Source organism: Eubalaena glacialis, chromosome 4 (genome assembly GCF_028564815.1).
Source record: "Eubalaena glacialis isolate mEubGla1 chromosome 4, mEubGla1.1.hap2.+ XY, whole genome shotgun sequence".
Taxonomy (NCBI): Eukaryota; Metazoa; Chordata; class Mammalia; order Artiodactyla; family Balaenidae; genus Eubalaena; species Eubalaena glacialis.
In genome coordinates this window covers 134,469,954-134,486,751 of record NC_083719.1, presented here as the reverse complement: position 1 = coordinate 134,486,751, position 16,798 = coordinate 134,469,954, and positions in this window count along the sequence as shown.

The following is a 16,798-nucleotide window of genomic DNA, read 5'->3' as shown; positions in this document are numbered from 1 at the left end:
CTCCCTTTTGCATCTCCCTCGCACCCTCCCTATCCCACCCCTCTAGGTGGTCACAAAGCGCCGAGCTGATCTCCCTATGCTATGCGGCTTCTTCTCACTAGCTATCTATTTTACATTTGGTAGAGTATATATGTCACTGTCACTCTCTCACTTCGTCTCAGCTTACCCTTCCCCCTCCCTGTGTCCTCAAGTCCATTCCCTACATCTGTGTCTTTATTCCTGTCCTGTCCCTAGGTTCTTCAGAACCTTTTTTTTTTTTTTTTGTAGATTCCATATATATGTGTTAGCATATGGTATTTGTTTTTCTCTTTCTGACTTACTTCACTCTGTATGACAGACTCTAGGTCCATCCACCTCACTACAAATAACTCAATTTCGTTTCTTTTTATGGCTGAGTAATATTCCATTGTATATATGTGCCACATCTTCTTTATCCATTCATCTGACAATGGACACTTAGGTTGCTTCCATGTCCTGGCTATTGTAAACAGAGGTGCAATGAACATTGTGGTACATGACTCTTTTTGAATTATGGTTTTCTCAGGGTATATGCCCAGTAGTGGGATTGCTGGGTCCTATGGTAGTTCTATTTTTAGTTTTTTAAGGAATCTCCATACTGTTTTCCATAGTGGCTGTATCAATTTACATTCCCACCAACAGTGCAAGAGTGTTCCCTTTTCTCCACACCCTCTCCAGCATTTATTGTTTGTAGATTTTTTGATGATGGCCATTCTGACTGGTGTGCGGTGATACCTCATTGTAGTTTTGATTTGCATTCCTCTAATGATTAGTGATGTTGAGCATCCTTTCATGTGTTTGTTGGCAATCTGTATATCTGCTTTGGAGAAATGTCTATTTAGGTCTTCTGCCCGTTTTTGGATTGGGTTGTTTTTTTTTTGATACTGAGCTGCATGAGCTGCTTGTAAATTTTGGAGATTAATCCTTTGTCAGTTGCTTCATTTGCAAGTATTTTCTTCCATTCTGAGGGTTGTCTTTTCGTCTTGTTTATAGTTACCTTTGCGGTGCAAAAGCTTTTAAGTATCATTAGGTCCCATTTGTTTATTTTTGTTTTTATTTCCATTTCTCTAGGAGGTGGGTCAAAAAGGATCTTGCTGTGATTTATGTCATAGTGTTCTGCCTATGTTTGCCTCTAAGGAGTTTTATAGTGTCTGGTCTTACATTTAAATCTTTAGTCCATTTTGAGTTTATTTTTGTGTATGGTGTTAGGGAGTGTTCTAATTTCATTCTTTTACATGTAGCTGTCTAGTTTTCCTAGCACCACTTATTGAAGAGGCTGTCTTTTCTCCACTGTATATTCTTGCCTCCTTTATCAAAAATAAGCTGACCATAGGTGCGTGGGTTTATCTCTGGGCTTTCTATCCTGTTCCACTGATCTATATTTCTGTTTTTGTGCCAGTACAATACTGTCTTGATTACTGTAGCTTTGTAGTATAGTCTGAAGTCCAGAAGCCTGATTCCTCCAGCTCCGTTTTTCTTTCTCAAGATTGCTTTGGCTATTCAGGGTCTTCTGTGTTTCCATAGAAATTGTGAAATTTTTTGTTCTAGTTTTCTGAAAAATGCCATTGGTAGTTTGATAGGGATTGCATGGAATCGGTAGATTGCTTTGGATAGTATAGTCATTTTCACAATGTTGATTCTTCCAATCTGAGAACATGGTATATCTCTCTATCTGTTTGTATCATCTTTAATTTCTTTCATCAGTGTCTTACAGTTTTCTGCATACAGGTCTTTTGTCTCCTTAGGTAGGTTTATTCCTAGGTATTTTATTCTTTTGCTCGCAATGGTAAATGGCAGTGTTTCCTTAATTTCCCTTTCAGATTTTTCATCATCAGTGTATAGGAATGCAAGAGATTTCTGTGCATTAATTTTGTATCCTGCTACTTTACCAAATTAATTGATTAGCTCTAGTTTTCTAGTTATCTTTAGGATTCTCTATGTATAGTATCATGTCATCTGCAAACAGTGACAGCTTTACTTCTTCTTTTCCAATTTGGATTCCTTTTACTTCTGTTTCTTCTCTGATTGCTGTAGCTAAAACTTCCAAAACTATGTTGAATAATAGTGGTGAAAGTGGACAACCTTGTCTTGCTCCTGATCTTAGTGGAAATGGTTTCAGTTTTTCACCATTGAGAACGATGGTGGCTGTGGGTTTGTCATATTTGGCCTTTATTATGTTGAGGTAAGTTCCCTCTATGCCTACTTTCTGGAGGGTTTTTATCATAAATGGGTGTTGAATTTTGTCAAAAGCTTTTTCTGCATCTATTGAGATAATCATATATGGTTTTTCTCCTTCAATTTGTTAATATGGTTTATCACATTGATTGATTTGCGTATATTGAAGAATCCTTGCATTCCTGGGGTAAACCCCATTTGATCATGGTGTATGATCCTTTTAATGTGCTGCTGGATTCTCTTTCCTAGTATTTTGTTGAGAATTTTTGCATATATGTTCATCAGTGATATTGGCCTGTAGTTTTCTTTTTTTGTGACATCTTTGGTTTTGGTATCAGGGTGATGGTGGCCTCGTAGAATGAGTTGGGGAGTGTTCCTCCCTCTGCTATATTTTGGAAGACTTTGAGAAGGATAGGGGTTAGCTCTTCTCTAAATGTTTGATAGAATTCGCCTGTGAAGCCATCTGCTCCTGGGCTTTTGTTTGTTGCAAGATTTTTAATCACTGTCTCAATTTCAGTGATTGTGATTGGTCTGTTCATATTTTCTATTTCTTCCTGGTTCAGTCTTGGAAGGTTGTGCTTTTCTAAAAATTTGTCCATTTCTTCCAGGTTGTCCATTTTATTGGCATATAGTTCCTTGTAGTAATCTCTCATGATCCTTTGTATTTCTGCAGTGTCAGTTGTTACTTCTCCTTTTCCATTTCTAATTCTATTGATTTGAGTCTTCTCCCCTTTTTTCCTGATGAGTCTGGCTAATGGTTTATCAATTTTGTTTATCTTCTCAAAGAACCAGCTTTTAGTTTTATTGATCTTTGCTATTGTTTCCTTCATTTCTTTTTCATTTATTTCTGGTCTGATCTTTATGATTTCTTTCTTTCTGCTAACTTTGGGGTTATTTTTTGTTCTTATTTCTCTAATTGCTTTAGGTTAAGGTTAGGTTGTTTATTTGAGATGTTTCTTGTTTCTTGAGGTAGGATTGTATTGCTATAAACTTCCTTTCTAGAACTGCTTTTGCTGCATCCAATAGGTTTTGGGTTGTCATGTTTTCATTGTCATTTGTTTCTAGGTAGTTTTTGATTTCCTCTGATTTCTTCAGTGATCTCTTGGTTTTTAAATTGTGTATTGTTTAGCCTCCATATGTTTGTATTTTTTACAGATTTTTTCCTGTAATTGATATCTAGTCTCATAGCATTGTGGTCGGAAAAGATAACTGATACGATTTCAATTTTCTTAAATTTACCAAGGCTTGATTTGTGACCCAAGATATGATCTAACTTGGAGAATGTTCCACAACCACTTGAGAAGAAAGTTTATTCTGTTGTTTTTGGATGGAATGTCCTATAAATATCAATTAAGTATATCTTGTTTAAGGTATCATTTAAAGCTTGTGTTTCCTTATTTATTTTCATTTTGGATGATCTGTTCATTGGTGAAAGTGGGGTGTTAAAGTCCCCTACTATGATTGTGTTACTGTCGATTTCCCCTTTTATGGCTGTTAGTATTTGCCTTATGTATTGAGGTGCTCCTATGTTGGGTGCATAAATATTTACAATTGTTATATCTTCTTCTTGGATTGATCCCTTGATCATTATGTAGTGTCCTTCTTTGTCTCATGTAATAATGTTTATTTTAAAGTCTATTTTGTCTCATATGAGAATTGCTACTCCAGCTTTCTTTTGATTTCCATTTGCATGGAATATCTTCTTCCATCCCCACTTTCAGTCTCTATGTGTCCCTAGGTCTGAAGTGGGTCTCTTGTAGACAGCATATATATGGGTCTTGTTTTTGTATACATTCAGCCAGTCTATATCTTTTGGTTGGAGGATTTAACCCATTTACATTTAAGGTGATTATCAATATGTATGTTTCTATTACCATTTTCTTAATTGTTTTGGGTTTGTTATTGCAGGTCTTTTCCTTCTCTTGTGTTTCTTGCCTAGAGAAGTTCCTTTAGCATTTGTTGTAAAGCTGGTTTGGTGGTGCTGAATTCTCTTAGCTTTTGCTTGTCTGTAAAGCTTTTAATTTCTCCGTCAAATCTGAATGAGATCCTTGCTGGGTAGAGTAATTGTGGTTGTAGGTTTTTCCCTTTCATCACTTTAAATATGTCCTGCCACTCCCTTCTGGCTTGCAGAGTTTCTGCTGAAAGATCAGCTGTTAACCTTATGGGGATTCTCTTCTATGTTATTTGTTGCTTTTCCCTTGCTGCTTTTAATATTTTTTCTTTGTATTTAATTTTTGATAATTTGATTAATGTGCCTTGGCGTGTTTCTCCTTGGATTTATGCTGTATGGGACTCTCTGCGCTTCCTGGACTTTATTGACTATTTCCTTTCCCATATTAGGGAACTTTTCAACTATAATCTCTTCAAATATTTCCTCAGTCTCTTTCTTTTTCTCTTCTTCTTCTGGGACCCCTATAATTCGAATGTTGGTGTGTTTAATGTCGTCCCAGAGGTCTCTGAGACTGTCTTCAATTCTTTTCATTCTTTTTTCTTTATTCTGTTCTGCAGTAGTTATTTCCACTATTTTATCTTCCAGGTCACTTATCCGTTCTTCTTCCTCAGTTATTCTGCTATTGATTCTTTCTAGAGAATTTTTAATTTCATTTATTGTGGTGTTCATCATTGTTTGTTTGCTCTTTAGTTCTTCTAGGTCCTTGTTAAACGTTTCTTGTATTTTCTCCATTCTATTTCCAAGATTTTGGATCATCTTTACTATCATTATTCTGAATTCTTTTTCAGGTCGACTGCCTATTTCCTCTTCATTTGTTTGGTCTGGTGGGTTTTTACCTTGCTCCTTCATCTGCTGTGTGTTTCTCTGTCTTGTCATTTTGCTTAACTTACTGTGTTTGGGGTCTCCTTTTCACAGGCTGCAGATTCGTAGTTCCTGTTGTTTTTGGTGTCTGCCCCCAGTGGCTAAGGTTGGTTCAGCGGGTTGTATAGGCTTCCTGGTGGAGGGGACTAGTGCCTGTGTTCTGGTGGATGAGGCTGGATCTTGTCTTTCTGGTGGACAGAACCACATCTGGTGGTGTGTTTTGGGGTGTCTGTGACCTTATTATGATTTTAGGCAGCCTCTGTGCTAATGGGTGGGGTTGTGTTCCTGTCTTGCTAGTTGTTTGGCATAGCGTGTCCAGCACTGTAGCTTGCTGGTCGTTGAGTGGAGCTGGGTCTTAGCGTTTAGATGGAGATATCTGGGAGAGCTTTCACCGCCTGATATTACGTGGAGCCTGGAGCTCTCTGGTGGACCAATGTCCTAAACTCGGTTCTCTCGCCTCAGAGGCACAGGCCTGACACCGGCTGGAGCACCAAGACCCTCTCAGCCACATGGCTCAGAAGAAAAGGGAGCAAAAAAGAAAGAAAGAAGGAAAAAAACAAAATATAGTTATTAAAATAAAAAATTAAAGAGTAATAAAAAACAGAAAAAAAAGAAAGAAAGAAGAGAGCAACCAAACCAATAAACAAATCTACCAATGAGAATGAACTCTAAAAACTAAACTAAGATAAACATAAAACCAGAAACAAATTAGATGCAGAAAGCAAACCCCAAGTCTACAGTTGCTCGCAAAGTCCACTGCCTCAATTTTGGGATGATTCGTTGTCTATTCAGGTATTCCACAGATGCAGGGTACATCAAGTTGATTGTGGAGATTTAATCCGCTGCTCCTGAGGCTGCTGGGAGAGATTTCCCTTTCTCTTCTTTGTTCGCACAGCTCCTGGGGTTCAGTTTTGGATTTGGCCCCGCCTCGGCGTGTAGGTCGCCTGAGGGCATCTGTTCTTCGCTCAGACAGGACGGGGTTAAAGTAGCAGCTGATTAGGGGCCTCTGGCTCTCTCAGGCCAGGGGGAGGGAGGGGTATGGAATGTGGGGCGAGCCTGCAGCGACAGAGGCTGGCGTGATGTTGCAACAGCCTGAGGTGCACCGTGTGTCCTCCTGGGGAAGTTGTCCCTGGATCACGGGACCCTGGCAGTGGCGGGCTGCACAGGCTCCCGGGAGGGGAGGTGTGGATAGTGACCTGTGCTTGCACACAGGCTTCTTGGTGGCTGCAGCAGCAACCTTAGCGTCTCGTGCCTGTCTCTGGTGTCCGCGCTGACAGTCACGGCTCATGCTGGTCTCTGGAGCTCGTTTAGGCGGTGCTCTGAATCCCCTCTCCTCGCGCACCCCAAAACAACGGTCTCTTGCCTCTTAGGCAGCTCCAGACCTTTTCCCGGACTCCCTCCTGGCTAGCTGTGGTGCACTAGCCCCCTTCAGGCTGTGTACATGCAGCCAACCCCAGTCCTCTCCCTGGGATTGGACCGAAGCCTGAGCCTCAGCTCCCAGCCCCGCCCCGCCCCGGCGGGTGAGCAGACAAGCCTCTTGGGCTGGTGAGTGCTAGTCGGCACCCATCCTCTGTGCGGGAATCTCTCTGCTTTGCCCTCTGCACCGCTGTTGCTGCACTCTCCTCCGTGGCTCCGAAGCTTCCGCCTCCCGCCATCCCCTGTCTCCGCCAGTGAAGGGGCTTCCTAGTGTGTGGAAACTTTTCCTCCTTCACAGCTCCCTCCCACTGGTGCAGGTCCCATCCCTATTCTTTTGTCTCTGTTTTTTTTTTCTTTTGCCCTACCCAGGTATGTGGGGATTTTCTTGCCTTTTGGGAAGTCTGAGGTCTTCTGCCAGCCTTCAGTAGGTGTTCTGTAGGAGTTGTTCCACATGTATTTCTGATGTATTCGTGGGGAGGAAGGTGATCGCCACATCTTACTCCTCTGCCATCTTGAAGGTCTCCTATACTCTTAATAATTTGTACTAGAGTTTAAAAGTTTAAAAGAAATAATCGTTGCTTTGGGGGCTGAGGTAAGTGATTACTTCACTGTCCTCAAAAGTTCCTCAGAGGGAACTATGACCACCAGAGGTGGTTTATTCTAAAGGCATGGCTTGCTTTCATTGCCATGGTTGTCATACGGCTCACTTTATTTATTTATTTTTAAATGTTTATTGGAGTATATTTGATTACAATGTTGTGTTAGTTTCTGCTGTACAGCAAAATGAATCAGTTATACATATACATATATCTATTCTTTTTTAGATTCTTTTCCCATATAGGTCATTACAGAGTATCACAGGGCTCCGTTTAAAAACTTGACTTGGACTTTAAAAACTTGAGTGGAAAATTGTATGGCAAGAGTTTGATATTTATTGTTGAACCTGAAATACATTAATAGTGAATTTATATGTGAAAGATATGAATTTTTGGTATCTAAGGGGCATTTATAAAGACAAGTTGAATATTTCAAATAGTCATAACTTGCATTTGCATATTAGTTTACAGAATGGATTCACACTCATTTCCTCCCTGATATTCACAATAGCCCTAAGTTAAGAAGGTAAAACAGTTATTATCCCCTTGTTAAAGATGAGGAAACAGGCTCTAAGAGAGCAAAGCTGTCAGTGAAGCCATGTCTCCTAGGATAAGTTTTTGGAATCCAAATCCAGTTTTATTCCACTATCCCTCATTACTCCTCTATTAATATTTCAGACCTTTTAATTTAAAGACTGTACATGCCATACAGATGTACTGTCAGCTTTTTGTTACATATCCCTGATCTCTGACCACATTGTCCCAGATGCCACACATAGTAGACCGCTAGTAAATGGTTAACTATTATGTTTTTTAAGTAAGCACTGAATGTTTATGAAGTCTATTTACATTTTCTAAAGGTTACCAGCTGGAGATGAGCCACAGAGTGAATAAAAACTGATCTATTCTGAAGAGTAAACCTTTTATTTCTTTTGCAGGAATGGTGATATAACTTGCAGAAGGACATTAACCAAATCTCAAAGTCAGGGACTTCCCTGGAGGTGCAGTGGTTAAGAATCTGCCTGCCAACGTAGGGGACATGGGTTCGATCCCTGGTCCAGGAAGATCCCACATGTTGCGGAGCAGCTAAGCCCATGCACCACAACTACTGAGCCTGTGCTCTAGAGCCTGTGAGCCACAACTACTGAGTCCACACGCCACAACTACTGAAGCCCGTGCACCTAGAGCCCGTGCTCTACAACAAGAGAAGCCACCACAATGAGAAGCCCGTGCACCACAACAAAGAGTAGCTCCCGCTTGCCACAACTAGAGAAAGCCGTGTGCAGCAATGAAGACCCAACACAGTCAAAAATTAATTAATTAATTAAATAATTTTTAAAAAATCTCAAAGGCAGAAAATTCCAGCAGATTTGGAGTAGTGTAACACGAAGGCTCCTCAAGGGATGGGAAGACATATTAAGAGCAAGCCACAGTACAGTTGGATGGTCTTGGATTACTTGTTTAGGAAATGCATTTCAAAAAGAGTACCGCAATGTTTTCTAAAGATTATGTGCTCTAGGCTATTTTTAATTTGCTCCTGTGATTCTTGCATTTGAGAAATAGAATTGAGATGCCCAGTCACCAAATAAAAGTAGAAGTGGAAATTCTAGATTTAAGGTGCTCTTAAGGGAATATTTGAATTGACATCTTTAGAATAGGATTTTTAAAGGGCATTTAGAGACATTCAGGGGTTAAGATGGCAGAGTAGAAAGACCCTGAGTCTTGGCGTGCTCACCTCCTCTCACGAGCACACCAATATCACAACTATCTGCAGAACAACCATCGATAAAAAAAAGACTGGGACCTCCCAGAAAAGATCTTCTACAACTAAAGACATAAAGAAGGAACCACAATGAGATGGGTAGGAGGGGCAGACTCACAATATAATCAAGTCCCATTCCTCTATGTAAGCAACCCACAAACTGGAGAATAATTATAATTGCAGAGGTTCTCCCACAGGAGTGAGAGTTCTGAGTCCCAAGTCGGGCTCCCCAGACTGGAGGTCCTGCACCAAGAAGATGAGCCCCCAGAGCATTTGGCTTTGAAGGCCAGAGGGGCTTAATTTGGGGAGTCCAACAGGACTGGTGGAAATAGAGACTTCACTCTTAAAGGGCACATTCAAAATCTCACATGCACTGGGACCCAGGGTAAATGCTGTAATTTGATAGGAGCCTGGGCCAGACCTACCTGCTGGTCTTGAAGAGTCTACCAGAGAGGCGAGGTGGGGGAGGGTGCTGGTTGCAACTCACCCGGGGGACATAGACACTGATGGCAGCCATATTTGGGAACTATCTACTGCATGGACACTCCTGCTGGTGGCCACTATCTTGGAATCCTCCCTCTAGCTCATTAGCACCAAGACCTGGCCCAACCCAATAGCCTGTAGGTACTAGTACTGGGGTGCTTCAAGCCAAACAACAAAATGTGGGGACACAGCCCCATCCATCAGCAGAGAGGCTGCCTAAAGTCTTCCTGAGCCCGCAGCCACCCCTAGACACGCCCCTGCCCACTAGAGGGCCAAGACCCAGCTCCACCCAGCAGTGGGCAGGCACCAGCCCTGCCCTCCAGGAAGCCTGCACTAGCCACTGGACCAGCCTCACCCACCAGGGGGCAGACACCAGGCACAAGAAAACCACAATCCCACAGCCTGTGAACCCAGCTCACCCATAGCAGGCCAGACCCTGCTGTGGGACCAGCTGGGTTCTGGCCCTGCCCACTAGCAGGCCAACACAAGCTTCAGGACACCCCAGATCCCATACCCAACTGTGTGCCAGGAACCAGACCCCTCCCCCGGCCCCTACCTGCAGTGATCTGACACTACCTCTGGGATCCCTGAGCCCTGCAGCCAGCCAGACTCAAGGACCCAGCTCTGCCTGCCAGTAGTCCAGCACTAACCCCAGGACCTGGCTTCACCCACCTGTGGGTGGGCAACAGCCCCAGAGTCTTCTGGACCCTGACTTCACCGATCAGTGAGCCAGCACTAGCCCCAGGACCTCCTAGGGTTCAACAGTCAGCTGCCTAGTGACCAGGCCCTGCTAGCCAGCAGCCAGCAGCATCCACACAAAGCAGGGCCTGGCAACCAACCAGGCTAGGCGCCAACAAAGCCTACCAGACCACCCACATAGTTAGCTTGCCACAACAGAAGGACACACACAGCCCTCTTAGGGGGACTCCATAGAGCATATTGCTTGGGTGTCCAGAGGGGAGTGTACTGCTGGAATGCATAGGACCTCTCCTACAGAGGGCCACTTCTCCAAGGTCAAGAAACGTAACTAACCACAGACATAAAAAACCAAATAGCACCTTAGGCAAAATGAGGCAGCAGAGGAACATGTTCCAGACGAAGGAACAAGATAAAACCCCAGAAGAAGAACTAAGTGAAGTGGAGATAGGCAATCTACTCAAGAAAGAGTTCAGATCAATGATCTAAAGATGATCAAAGAACTCGGAAGAAGAATGGACACACAGAGAAGTTAGAAGTTTTTAACAAAGAGTTAGAAAATATAAAAAACAATCAAACAGAGATAAAGAATACAATAACTGAATGAAAAATATACTAGAAAGACTCAACAGTAGACTAAATGATACAAAGGAACGGATCAGTAAGCTGGAAGACAGAGTAGTGGAAATCACTGCTGCTGAACAGAAAGAAGTAAAAAGAATGAAAAGAAATGAGAACAGTTTAAGAGACTTCTGGGTCAACATCAAGTACAGTAATATTTGCATTATAGGGGTCCCAGAAGGAGAAGAGAGAGATAAAGCGCCTGAGAAAATATTTGAAGACATAATAGCTGAAAACGTCCCTAACCTGGGACAGGAAACAGTCACTGAAGTCCAGGAAGTAAAGAGAGTCCCATACAGGATTAACCCAAAGAGGAACACACCAAGACACATTGTAAACAAAATGACAAAAATAAGATAAAGAGAGAATATTAAAAGCAGCAAGGGAAAAGCAGCAAATAACATACAAGGGAACTCCCATAAGGCTATCAGCTGATTTTTCAGCAGAAACTCTGCAGTCCAGAAGGGAGTGGTATGATATATTTAAGGTGATGAAAGGGGAAAAGCCAACAACCAAGAATACTCTACCCAGCAAGGCTCTCTTTTAGATTTGATGGAGAGATCAAAAGATTTACAGACAAGCAAAAGCTAAAAGAGTTCAACACCACCAAACCAGCTTTACAACAAATGTAGAAGAAACTTCTCTAGGCAAAAAAGAAAAGGCCACAACTAGAAACAGGAAAATTATAAAATTAAAAAGCTCACCAGTAAAGGCAAACATACAGGAAAGGTAGGAAATCATCCACACATAAAGCTAGTAGGGAGGTTAAAAGACAAAAATAGTAAAATTATCTATACAGCAAGTCCCCTACATACGAACCTTCAAGCTGCAAACTTTCAAAGATGCGAACCTGTGTTTGCATGTCCAATCACGAAAGTTACTCCCCATGTTTGGTGTACGTTGTCACGTGCATGCATCCACTATAAGTGGCTGTGCTTTTGTGGACTTTACTGTACTGTACTCTATACAGTATCTTTATTTCAAGCCCAGGATGTCCGGAAGCAAGCATAAAAGCAGCGGTGGTGTAGCTGGTACTGCTGAGAAGCCCCAAGCGATAGCGATGGAACTTGCTGTGCAACATGAGGAGCTTACTAATGAAGACCTGATGGAACTGGAGGCCCAGAGAAAGGACGAAGAGAGACAAGAGGAAGAAGAAGTAACTGAAGAACTGAAGAGATTCACGATGCAGGAAATGGCAAGGGGATTTTCTTTATTTGAGGAGGCACTGTTAGTTTTTGAGGCACAGGACCCAAACGTAGAACAGTACACAAAGGTTGCAGCAGCTGTTCAGAATGCAATCCAGTGCTACTGTGTCATCTATGATGAGAATAAAAGAGCTGCTACCCAGACATCACTGGATCATTTTTTTCAAGAGGGTAGATAGAATTGAATCCAGCAAGGAACCAGAACCTGTGCCGTCAACATCAGGCGTGAGTGAAACTGCAGCTTGCCCTCTGTCTCCTATTGCTGATGATCCTTCAGCTCTACCATCTCCCACCTCCTCTCCCTCCTCCAGTCAGTAACTCTTCTTGCCTGTTCACTCAATGTCAGCCCCAGTATGCCAGCTGTTGTACTGTACTACTGTACTTTTCAAGGTACTGTACCATAAGATTAAAAATGTTTTCTTTATTTTCTGTGTTTGTTTTTTATGTACTATTTGTGTGAAAAGTATTATAAACCTATTACAGTACAGTACTATATAACCGATTGTGTTAGTTGGGTACCTAGGCTAACTTTGTTGGACTTACGAACAAACTGAACTTATGAATGCACTCTCAGAACAGAACGTTTGTATGTAGGAGAGTTACTGTATCCACGATAAGCAGTTAAGGGATACACAAAACAATTAGATGTAAAATATGATATCAAAAACAGTAAACATGAAGGGAGGAGAGTACAAATGCAGGGTTTTTAAAATGCAGTTGAGGGACTTCCCTGGTGGCGCAGTGGTTAAGAATCCACCTGCCGATACAGGGGACACGGGTTCGATCCCTGGTCCGGGAAGATTCCACATGCCACAGAGCAACTAAGCCCGTGCACCACAACTACTGAGCCTGTGCTCTAGAGCTCGTGCTCTGCAACAAGAGAAGCCACCTCAATGAGAAGCCCGCACACCGCAAGAGTAGCCCCTGCTCTCTGCAACTAGAGAAAGCCCGTGTGCAGCAACGAAGACCCAGTGCAGCCAAAAATAAATAAATAAAATAAATTTTTAAAAATGCATGTGAAATCAACAGATCAGCAACTTAAAACTATATATATATATATATATATATATATATATATATATATATATATATATATATATATATATATATACACACTGCTATAAAGGGCATTTAGAAATACTTGGCAATTTGAAAACACTAGTTTGACTGCCAGTAATTGAACTATCTTATTTTTGACAAGGAAAAACTACTAGTTTTAATGAAAATATAAAAGTAAGTTTGGACTCCCTCTTGCAAGAGCAATGGAATCACAACTAACTGCTGAACAATCATCGATAGAAGACATTGGAATCAAAAGCTTTCCAGACAAGCAAAAGCTAAGAGAATTCAACACCACCAAACCAGCTTTACAACAAATGCTAAAGAGACTTCTCTAGGCAGGAAACACAAAAGAAAAAGGCCCACAAAAACAAACCCAAAACAATTAAGAAAATGGTAATAGGAACATACATACTGATAATCACCTTAAATGTGAATGGATTAAATGCTCCAACCAAAAGACACAGGTTCGCTGAATGTATACAAAAACAAGACCCATATATATGCTGTCTACAAGAGACCCACTTCAGACCTAGAGACACATACAGAGTGAAAGTGAGGGGATGGAAAAAGATATTCCATGCATATGGAAGTCAAAAGAAAGCTGGAGTAGCTATACTCGTATCAGATAAAATAGACTTTAAAATAAAGAATGTTACAAGAGACAGGGAAGCACACTACATAATGATCAAGGTATCAAGCCAAGAAGAATACATAACAATTATAAATATCTATGCACCCAACATAGGAGCACCTCAATACATAAGGCAGATGCTAACAGCTATAAAAGAGGAAATCGATAGTAACACAATAATAGTGGGGGACTTTAAAACCTGACTTACACCAATGGACAGGTCATCCAGATAGAAAATTAATAAGGAAACACAAGCTTTAAATGACACAATAGACCAGATAGATTTAATTGATATTTATAGAACATTCCATCTAAAAACAGCAGATTACACTTTCTTCTCAAGTGCACACAGAACATTCTCCAGGCTACCCTTATTCTTTAATAAGGCCTCAATTACTTTGTTTCATGATAAGGAAAAAAAAAATATTTGAAGACAGAGTTACATTCGACACCTGGGAACCTCCTAGAATCTCCTAGAACCTCCTATCCTGGAATCACATCTTGGGTGACAAAGCAAGCCTCAGTAAATTTAAGAAAATTGAAATCATATCAAGCATCTTTTCCGACCACAATGTTATGAGATTACAAATAAATTACAGGGAAAAAAATGTAAAAGACACAAACACATGGAGGCTAAACAATATGCTACTAAATAACCAAGGGGTCACTGAAGAAATCAAAGAGGAAATCAAAAAATACCCAGAGACAAATGATAACGAAAACCCGATGATCCAAAATGTATGGGATTCACCAAAAGCAGTTCTAAGAGGGAAGTTTATAGCAATACAATCCTACCTCAAGAAACAAGAAAAATCTCAAATAAACAATCTAACCTTACACCTAAAGGAACTAGAGAAGGAAGAACAAACAAAACCCAAAGTTAGTAGAAGGAAAGAAATTATAGAGATCAGAGCAGAAATAGATGAAAGAGAAACAAAGAAAACAATAGCAAAGATCAATAAAACTAAAAGCTGGTTCTTTGAGAAGATAAACAAAATTGATAAACCTTTAGCCAGACTCATCAAGAAAAAGAGGGAGAGGACTCAAATCAATAAAATTAGAAATGAAAAAGGAGAAGTTGCAACGGACACCGCAGAAATACAAAGCATCATAAGAGACTACTACAAGCAACACTATGCCAATAAAATGGACAATCTGGAAGAAATGGACAAATTCTTAACCTTCCAAGACTGAACCAGGAAGAAATAGAAAATATGAACAGACCAATCACAAGTAATGAAATTGAAACTGTGATTAAAAATCTTCCAACAAACAAAAGCCCAGGACCAGATGGCTTCACAGGTGAATTCTATCAAACATTTAGAGAAGAACTAACCCCTATTCTTCTCAAACTCTTGCAAAAAATTGCAGAGGAAAGAACACTCACGAACTCATTCTACGAGGCCACCATCACCCTCATACCAAAACCAGAGGTACAGCAAAAAAAGAAAATTACCAATATCACTGATGAATATAGATGCAAAAATCCTCAATATACTAGCAAACAGAATCCAACAACACATTAAAAGGATCATACACCATGATCAAGGGGGGTTTATCCCAGGGATGCAAGGTTTCTTCAATATACGCAAATCAATCAATGTGATACACCATATTAACAAACTGAAGAATAAAAACCATATGATCAGCTCAATAGATACAGAGAAAGCTTTCGACAAAATTCAACACCCATTTATGATAAAAGCTCTCCAGAAAGTAGGCATAGAGGGAACCTACCTCAACATAATAAAGGCCATATATGACAAACCCACAGCAAACATCATTCTCAGTGGTGAAAAACAAAGTATTTCCTCTAAGATCAGGAAGAAGACAAGGAGGTCCACTCTTGCCACTATTATTCAACACAGTTTTGGAAGTCTTAGCCACAGCAATCAGAGAAGAAAAAGAAATAAAAGGAATACAAATTGGCAAGAAGAAGTAAAACTGTCACTGTTTGCAGATGACATGATACTATACATAGAGAAGCCTAAAGATGCCACCAGAAAACTACTAGAGCTAATCAATGAATTTGGTAAAGTTGCAGGATACAAAATTAATGCACAGAAATCTCTTGCATTCCTATACACTAACAACAAAAGATCAGAAAAAGAAATTAAGAAAACACTCCCATTCACCACTGCAACAAAAAGAATAAAATACCTAGGAATAAACCTACCTAAGGAGGTAAAAGACCTGTACTCAGAAAACTATAAGACACTGATGAAAGAAATCAAAGATGACACAAACAGATGGAGAGATATACCATGTTCTTGGATTGGAAGAATCAACATTGTGAAAATGACTATACTATCCAAAGCAATCTACAGATTCAATGCAATCCTTATCAAATTACCAGTAGCATTTTTTACAGAACTAGAACAAAAAATCTTAAAATTTGTATGGAAACACAAAAGACCCTGAATAGCCAAAGCAATCTTGAAGGAAAAAAACGGAGCTGGAGGAATCAGACTCCCTGACTTCAGACTATACTACAAAGCTACAGTAATCAAGACAATATGGTACTGGCACAAAAACAGAAATATAGATCAATGGAACAGGATGGAAAGCCCAGAGTTAAACCCATGCACCTATGGTCAACTAATCTATGACAAAGGAGGCAAGGATATACAATGGAGAAAAGACAGTCTCTTCAATAAGTGGTGCTGGGAAAACTGGACAGCTACATGTATAACAATGAAATTAGAAGACTTCCTAACACCATACACAAAAATAAACTCAAAATGGATTAAAGACCTAAATGCAAGACCAGACACTATAAAACTCTTAGAGGAAATCATAGGAAGAACACTCTTTGACAAAAATCACAGCAAGATCCTTTTTGACCCACCTCTTAGAGAAATGGCAATAAAAACAAAAATAAACAAATGGGACTTAATGAAACTTAAAAGCTTTTGCACAGCAAAGGAAACCATAAACAAGACGAAAAGACAACCCTCAGAATGGGAGAAAATATTTGCAAACGAATCAACAGACAAAGGATTAATCTCCAAAATATATAAACAGCTCATGCAGCTCAATATTAAAAAAACAAACAACCCAATCAAAAAATGAGCAGAAGACCTAAATAGACATTTCTCCAAAGAAGACATACAGATGGCCAAGAGGCACATGAAAATCTGCTCAACATCACTAATTATTAGAGAAATGCAAATCAAAACTACAATGAGGTATCACCTCACACCAGTTAGAATGGGCATCATCAGAAAATCTACAAACAACAAATGCTGGAGAGGATGTGGAGAAAAGGGAACCCTCTTGCACTGTTGGTGAGAATGTAAATTGATACAGCCACTATGGAGA